The sequence below is a fragment of the Garra rufa genome, chromosome 21 (assembly GCF_049309525.1).
Source record: "Garra rufa chromosome 21, GarRuf1.0, whole genome shotgun sequence".
Taxonomy (NCBI): domain Eukaryota; kingdom Metazoa; phylum Chordata; class Actinopteri; order Cypriniformes; family Cyprinidae; genus Garra; species Garra rufa.
In genome coordinates, this window is record NC_133381.1 from 16,753,738 (window position 1) to 16,763,272 (window position 9,535).

The following is a 9,535-nucleotide window of genomic DNA, read 5'->3' on the forward strand; positions in this document are numbered from 1 at the left end:
CCGAGCCCATAATATAATGTTAAACCTACGAAAATGGTCTTAACGTATTTTGTCTTCTGGGATACAGTATCTTATATAGCTCCTGAAGGGCAGTACTAAATAAAAAAAATATATATTTTATATTGGCAAAAATGTACACATCTTCATTCTGGCTCTTACTTCCTCTGCTTACCCCCAGGGCATCCAAGATGTAGGTGACTTTGTTTCTTCAGCAGAACACAAACAAAGATTTTTAACTCAAACCGTTGCAGTATGTCAGCCATATAATGGCAGTGAATAGGCACCAAACCTTTAAAAGTAAAAAAAAAAATGCACAGACAAATCCAAATTACATCCTGCGACTCATGACGATACATTGATGTCCTAAGACACGAAACACTCAGTTTTTTTTTTTTTTTTTTTTGCAAGAAACTGAACAGTATTTACTTTACACTGATTTCCCCTTCCGGCATTCCGAGCGCACGGTGTAATTTGGATTTGTCTGTGCATGTTTTTTTACTTTTAAAGGTTTAGTGCCCATCCACTGCCATTATATGACTAACAGACTGCAACAGTTTGAGTTAAAAATATTCATTTGTGTTCTGAGACAAAGTCACCTACATCTTGAATGTCCTGGGGGTAAGCAGATAAACATCAAATTTTCATTTTTGGGTAATGCATTGTTTTTCCTTCTGGACCATTAGTGTTTTCACCAAATGTCATCAATCAACCATATTGGTGGCACTTGATGAAAACAATGCCACTAAACTGAACAAAACTCAAATTTTTTTGATGATTATTGCTGCTGAAAATGATCAATTATTGTCATGTTTTGGGCTGTACTAATCGATCGGACTGGGAAAAACATTTGGAGTTCTATAGACTGCCAAAAGTTAAAACAAATCAAGAGAGAAGAGTGCAAAAGACTGTCCCTGGTGAAAAAAAAACAGCATATGCTGGTTAGGTAGTTTTGATGCTGGGATGCTGGTATGTTTTGATGCTAGTTTAAGCTGGTTCTTAGCTGGTCCAGTCAAGGACCAGCATAAACCAGCGAAGGACCAGCTTGAACCAGCATCAAACCTACATAACCAGCATATGCTGTTTTTTTTTTCAACAGAGTCTGAGGAACAAAAGGCATTTGGCCAAACTGAACCAGGATTTCCAGGGCAAGAATCTTGACAACATCTGTGTTTGTTCTTATCATTCCCATTCAGGTAGGTGAAATATTAGGCTAATATCTTAATTCTGCTTGTATGTATCTCTGCCTACACCTATTAACTTTAGTTTATCAAAATATTGTGCCCTTTCCTGCTTACTAAGTCCTTCTCAATATGATTTAGCAGCTTCCACACTTTTTTAGATTAAATTAGCAGAACAACACATTCAGTAGTACATTAACCGTGCAATCCATGCTGTTGTTTACATCAGAGTGTCTCCAATATTGCCACGCATCTAGGTAACTGACCAAATCGTCACATAAGTGCAAACTCTCTCTATATGAGATAATGTACACAAATACAAAGCCTTTGCAAACAAGTATTTTGAGAAACCTTTTATGCATCATCCTTAAAGCTTTATCTTTCTCCTGCCAGCCTTTTACTCTGAGCGGCACATTGGATCACACAATTTTTCCATATAAATGAAACCTCACTCTCACCTGAAATCAATCATCTAATTATATAAAAGCTCACCTGGAGGAGCTGATCAAGGTTTTAAGTTTCTCCATACCATAGATTTACCTTAAGAATCTTACATGCATATCTTTAAGAAGATAACTCAAAAAATGGATTTTCAATCTAGTGTCAGTTTCAGGGACATAGAGATATCCAGCTGCTGATGCTTTCTATCACTCTCTGTCTCTCCATTAAGGCTTCACAGTTTTAAACTACTTGAAAGTGCTTCAGATAGAATACCACTTAAGAGCAACAAAAGACCTCAATGAGGTGACTTTTTTCTTGATGTATGGCAGGAAAGCTAAAACCTGTCCGGTTCTATACAGGCTTTAAGAGCTTACTTTTTTCTTGTCAGCCAACAACTAAGAATAGCTTTGCAGGTGCAGGTTATGAGAGTGTTTTGGCCAATGGATAATTTTGTAATCGAGAAAGGTAGTGGTTAGAACATTTTTCTCATCCTAAAAGCTCAAACCTTCAGTGGATGCTGCAGTGTTCTTAAGGTCTCCAATCCACAAACAAAAATTCTGTCATTATTTAATCATCCTCATGTCATTCCAAATCTGACTTTCTTTTTTCTGTGGATCACAAAAGTAGTTATTTAGAAGAATGTTGGCAATCAAACCATTTTAGTGACCAGTGACTTTCATTGTATGGAAAAAAAACCTGTGACATTCTTCAAAATGTTTTATTTTATTTAAAAAAAATTTATTTGATTCTTAAAGTCATGCTGTTTTAGAATGATATGAGGGTGAGTGATTGATTTTCATTTTTAGCTGCATCAATGATTAGCTTTTACAATCAACAAGAAAAATATATATACACAATAACTCAATTTGCTTACAGTTGAAGTCAAAAGTTTACATGCATTATACTTTGCTGAATCTGCAAAATGTTAATTATTTTAAAAAATTAGAGGGATCATACTTATTTAGTACTAACCTGGATAATATATTTCACATAAAATAGATTTACATATAGTCCACAAGAGAAAATAATAGTTGAATTTATAAAAAATTACCCTTTTCTTTTACATACACTTGATTCTTAAAACTGTGTTGTTACCTGAATGATCCACAGCAGTGTGTTAAACTGTCTGCTGTTCTTTAGAAAAATCCTTTAGGTCTCACAAATTCTTTGTTTTTCAGTATTTTTGTGTATTTAAACCCTTTCCAGCAATGTCTGTATGATTTTGAGATCCATCTTTTCACATTAAGGACAACTGAGGGACTCATATGCAAATTATTGCCAACTGATGCTTCAGAAGAAAACATAAAGCATTAGAGCCAGCGGTGAAAACTTTTTGAATTTGAAGATCAGGGTAAATTTAACATATTTTGTCTTCTGGGAAACAGTGTCTTCTGTTGCTTCTAAAGGGCAGTACTAAATGAAATATATATATATATATTTAGGGAAAATAAGAAAAATGTTCATTCTGTTCAAAAGTTTTCACCCCCAGTGTGAAAAGATGGAGCTCAAAATTATAAAGTCATTGTTAAAAAGGGTTTGAATACACAAGGGTTCAAATACACATAAATGCTGATTCATTAACAACTTTCAATAAACAAAAGCTGTGGATCATTCAGGTAACAACACAGTATTAAGAATCAAGTGTATGTAAACTTTTGAAGAGGGTCATTTTTATAAATTAAGCTATTATTTTCTCTTGTGGACTGTGTGTGTAAACATCTTTTATGTGAAATATCGTATTCAGGTCAGTACTAAATAAAAAAGAACATGCATTTTGTATGATCTCTTATTTTGGCAGATTCTGACTTTTGACTTCAACTGTATTTGCATTTCTGAGCATATTTACAAAGAATAAAGAAACGTAGGCCTGTTTATTACATGTTTAAAATGTTGTGTTTATCTAAACTGATTGGATCATAAAAAGTGGTGGGTTAAAAATTAGAGGACTTGATGATAACAGCAAATTGGAAGTTACTTTCAAAGGCGGAGCATATATTTTAAATGTTTTTGTATGTGTTAATAAAAGTGAGATTTTTTTTGCCTTTTTTTCATGAGATCCAAGGAACGTTTTATTGTTGTAGCATCGGTTTACATCTGCATCTGTGTACTTTCCACTCAACTATCATTATCACTCCTCCTAACTGACAGCTACACTAGATGTTTGAACACACTCTTCACACACTTATCTATGATTTCCATTCTCCCACTGGATTCGTCTCTCTCTCTCTACAGTGCATGCAGCAGATACAATAGGTCCAAAACTCAAATCTAATGTTTGAGATGTGAAGATCTAAACCTCTGCCCTAACTATCCCTCTCTCTCTCTCTCTCTCACACACACACACACACACACACACACACACACACACACACACACACACACACACACATATACTGTATGCATATGAGTTTACACACATACACACACTCCAATGTGAAACATGTTGGCAGGGAAAAGCACTAGAGTTTGGAGTGGGTGGGTGTTGCGGTGGTGATGCTGCCGTTTGTGAAGTCTCTTGAGAGTCAATCCAAATGTTTCAGACATAATGCAAAAAATAGCAAATTAATGCCCCTGAAGAGTGCCCACCCACTGGAGTCATGTCCTCGCTTAAAATACATCATCTGTTTCACAATCTGTGATTTAAAAACACGCGCACACACACACACACACACACACACACACACACACACACACACACACACACACACACACACACACACACACACACACACACACACACACACACACACATCAGAGCTGTGTGGTGTGGTTTGGTCCAGGCTGAGGGAGGGAGGTTGGAGTGTTGATGTATTTATTATTGTTCGCTTGAAGCGACCTTGCTCCGTGCAAATGCAAATTGAATCAAAACGCAGGGCTGAAACTCTGACGCTGTGGGAAACGAATCCTCTGCTAGTAGAGAATTGTGCTATTGTTAAAAATCAAGTGATTTTTAATTGCGCAAAATATTACACAACAATGCGAAAACATTATGAAATGGGCTATTTTGGTGTAGTGCCTCTCACACGGGCCAACCAAACCTATTCAGCTCTCCAACGCCTCAATGAGATGCTTGTTGCTTCTAATGTGGTGATTAATGCTGTTTATACCACCTGCATAATTGCTGTTTGAAACCTGTGTGATTTGATAACATCTGTATTTAATCTACCACAACAGGGGCAGTCACTGGCATCGCTAATTATTGTTTCCAAACGTCTGCTGTGTCAGATATGTAATAGGCTTAGTGATATGCCACCTGGTCAGTGGGATTCGGTCATAAACAGTTATACGTATCTCTATACTGTAGGCAGCTAATCAGCTCAAAACCCTTTAACTCGTATTAGCCTTTATATAACAACTCTGATTATACTCTGAGGAAAAAAAGTACAAAGCTGTCATTGGAATGGGTACAAAAGTTGAAAAGTACATTTTTGTACCTTGTTTACCACTAAATGCTTTAAATTAGAACACTGAAAGTACATATTAGTACTTTTTATAGGAATACTGCCCCAGTGAGAGTTTTGTATACATAAATTGTTTGTAATTCCATGATTATTACATTTCTTGATCACATAAATTTTTGTCAGTCAGAATGAATCGAATCTGATTTCATTTTCAGAAAACTGTTACTTTAACCCTAAATTTTGTAGATTTTTCTTTTATGCCAAAAATCATATTAAGTAAAGATCATGTTCCGTGAAAATATTTTGCAAATTTCCTAACGTAAATATATCAAAACTGAATTTTTGATTAGTAATATACATTGCTACGCACTTCATTTGGACAACTTTAAAGGTGATTTTCTCCATATTAAAATGTTTTTTTGCCCTCTCAGATTCCAGATTTTCAAATGGTTGTCTTGGCCAAATATTGTCCTATCCTAACAAACCATACACCAATGCAACGAAAAACTTTGTATTTTTTATTTACTTTTTAATTACTATTTTAGTAAATATTCAATCTCATCCACTGACCAATTCATGACACACCTAAATAAACATATGCATGTTCATATCACGTTTTTTCTTTTCTTTTTATGATTCTGACAGTTTAATGGTTTATTATGGATTGTTCTGTGTCTTTATATAAATCAGAATGCATGAAACAGTTGCAGAACCACTGCATTTTAATCACGATTACAAGTTTTTGATATAAATTAGATTATTTCAGAATTAAAAGAAAAACCGAATAGTCTGTCTTTAGCTTTGTGAAATTATGCTACATAAAATATATCTGCACAAAACAGAAACAGCAGATGGGCTGAATGAGATGCAAATTTACTCTCTGACAGCAGGTGGCGCTTATGGAACAGAAGCAATAGAACGTTTTCTTGGTCACTGCTGGTTACAGAATCAAAACCTTAATTTTTGATTAGTAATATGCATTGCTAAGAACTTAATTTGGACAACTTTAAATGTGATTTTCTCAATATTTTCTCCAATATTTTCCTATCCTAACAAACCATACATCAATCTCATCCACTGACAAGTAAATAAGACACCTAAATAAACATATGCATGTTCATGTCATGTTTTTTTATAGGATTCTGATGGTTTCATGGTTTATCATGGTTTGTCCCTGACAGTTCCTCTGAATCAGATTGCATGAAAGAGTTGCAGAACCACTGCATTTTAATCACGATCCAAACAAACATGCTACATTATAGTATAAGCGTTTATTAGATTGTATAATTTCAAAATTTGAAGCAAAAACAGAATAGTGTAACCTTAGCTATGTGAAATTATGCTAAATAACACTTATCTGCATGAGACAGAAACAGCAGATGGGCTGAATGTGACGCAAAATTCACTCTCGGACAGCAGGTGGCGCTTATGGAACAGCAGCGATACAGCATTTCCGTGGTTACTGTTGTAAACAAAGCAAACTTTGTTTTTAAAGGTCCACTTAAGTACTTTGAAACATGCAGCGTTATTCTATGTGTTGTCAAAATTTTAACTAAAACAAGAAGACTCTGTAAAACCACATTTGACACAGTATCAAAGCCAAAATCTCATCCATATCGCTATAAAATATAGCATTCTGTGTAGAATTTAAATGGATCTGATATGTTTTGTGGTCTGATTTGCGCATATGATCCGCTCTGTGGTTTTGTGTCTCTGGACCAGAGCAGGCTGTGTTCATGCTGTGGCGATTCATGTGAATCACAGTGCGAAACCAGTGTAAACATATTTACCCTGTCTTAATCATTCCCTATTCCCTATAAAGTTCACTACGTGCCATTCACTTTACAGAAAATACTATTTCTGTGGACAAGTGACTGATTTCAGCTTCAGCATTTATAGAGTAGGGGGAGGGATGCTTCGGATTCTAAAGAGCATTTGATTGGACATGAAAAGTTGATGAGAAGCTAAAGTGCAGTGTGATGTCATCAAAATCGTTGATTCATATTGGTTGAAGTTAGAGACTGTAAGTTTTTAACGCTTATATATTCTAAATGCAAATTTTGTCACTGTTTTGAAAGATAACCTTAAGGCATATTCATACTATGCCTCATACTATCCATATTCATATTTAACATATTCATACTAAAAAACTTTCATTTTGATTTCATGGGGACTATGACTTTTCATGAGGTTTTTTAGTCCAAATAAGAATTGTTGCCTATTGTTGCCTTTTGTATTTTCTAATCTAATTTTCAACTGGTATAGGGCGTCTTGAAATGTAAAGGCCCAGGCAAGTCCATGTGCCAAAGCTACTGACGTGTATCTGCTCCGCTTTTCGAAATCCTCTGATTGGTTTATTGGATCAGTTAGTTCGAAAAGCCTGTCAGCATGTATGACACTTCAGGGAAAAACTGGGAGAGCCGTGATGGGATTTAGCGCTCCCCGGGAACATCGGGGTCACGAGTCCACTCCACGCTCGTACAAGGTTCTTTCACAGCGTGCGTTTACGCTCTGATCACCATATGCAAGCGCAAATAAAAGAGGAAGTGAGGGATGCACAAAGAGCACAAAACACCCACAGGATGCTGTGTTTCCTCCCGCCGTAGGCCGGGGTTTAAGGGCTAGTCATGTGATTCGGGGAACGTGTTGGTGGTCTCACTCAACCCCCCCCCTTCCCTCTTTCACACTCTCCCCCATCGTCTCCACCCGTTCCCTCACCCCCAGCCACAATGCAGCTCGACCTTCAGCCTAATTGGGCTGTGAGGGAGGAGAGATGGAGTGGGCCGGGGAGGGAGAGAGGAGGCCAAGACCGTTGTTTTTTTTTAGGAAGATTCCCAAGAAGATTCTCAGAAGGGCAGAGACTGCTCAAACACTCTGAGTAGCAAAGTGACAAAGGCGTTTAGTTGGAAGCCTCCAATCAGTGCATATATATAAGCACGCACACATACATGGGATGGTTCAAAACTTAAAGCTAAAACTGGCATATGATCAAATACAAAATGTGACCCTGGACCACTAAACCAGTCATAAGTGTCAATTTTTCAAAATTAAGATTTATAGATCATCTGAAATCTGAATAAATAAGCTGTCCATTGGTGCATGGTTTGTTAGGACAGGATAATATGGAATCTGGAGTGCAAAAAAAATCTAAATATTGAGAAAATCGCCTTTAAAGTTGTTCAAATGAAGTTCTTAGCAATGCAGATTACCAATTAAATATTACGTTTTGATATATTTATGGCAGGAAATTTACAAAATATCTTCATGAACATGATCTTTAATTAATATCCTAATGCTTTTTGGCATAAAAGTAAAAAAATCAATAATTTTGACCCATACAATGTATTTTTGGCAATTGCTACAAATATACCTGTGCTACCTGAGACTGTTTTTTGTGGCCAAGGGTCACAAATGTAGGCAACATTTTAAAGTTGCAATAAGAGTTTGATTTTTTCATGCATTTTTTAAGTAATTTTTTGAAAGCTGTATTACCAGCACATCAAATTAATTGAGGAAAAAAACTATTTAAACTATTTAAAACTAATTAATTACAGGATTTATCAAAATTTGAAGTCTATTTTGAATAAAAAATTAACAGAATTTAAAATTCAGAATTTTGTGAACCCCAGAAAGTGAACCTATTAAGTATAATGCTTAAAATAAAATGTTATTTTAGTTTTTTGAAATGACAGGAATTGGTAACCCATCAGGGGCCCTTGAGGGAGTGATGCAGATAGGAAAGGAACTCAGTGTTGCAAAACTCTGTCTGCACCATGAAGTTCTGCTTTCATTTGGCTAGTCATTGCCATTCTTCAACCTTCAGAATTTGCTCTACATACATTTATAAAAACATTTCACACACAAAAAACTTTTCACTCTGCCCGCCTTGATTCTCCCAACTTTTGTCTCTTTCTCTTTTATAAAATGCAACTGTACAGTGCAACAAAATCATAATGTTCATCCAATTACAAGGACAGAATATTGTTCCTCCTTTTCTGTAAAAAAGCTAAACCGTTCTATATTAAATTCACATCTTATATCATTCACTGTATCTCACTGATCAACCATATAGATCATTTAAAAACTGCCTTGTAAAGCTATAGAAAAGGAATAATATATACCACATAAACCAAACAGTTCAAATAAATCTTTGAACTGATGAACAAACCAAGACAATGAGTAACTCTAGGAGACATTTCTGTCTAAATGAAACCCTGGTACTCCATGGAGGTTGAATACCTCAAGAGTAGGAGTATTTGTCATTCCATGATGTTCAGAGACAATCATTCATGCAAGGCTGTGTGTCTCTCAAACATCAGCACAGCAGACAAGGTCAGCCAGCACTGTGACAGAACTGGCAGTGTTAAGTGACCTTGGACGATTTACACAGACGCTGAGAACGTCAGATGAAGAAACCATTATTTCGGATTTACACACAGAATGAAAGACTGAAGAGATTTGTTTTGTTTTGATTTTTTTAGTTATATATAATATATATCCACACTCATACCACGG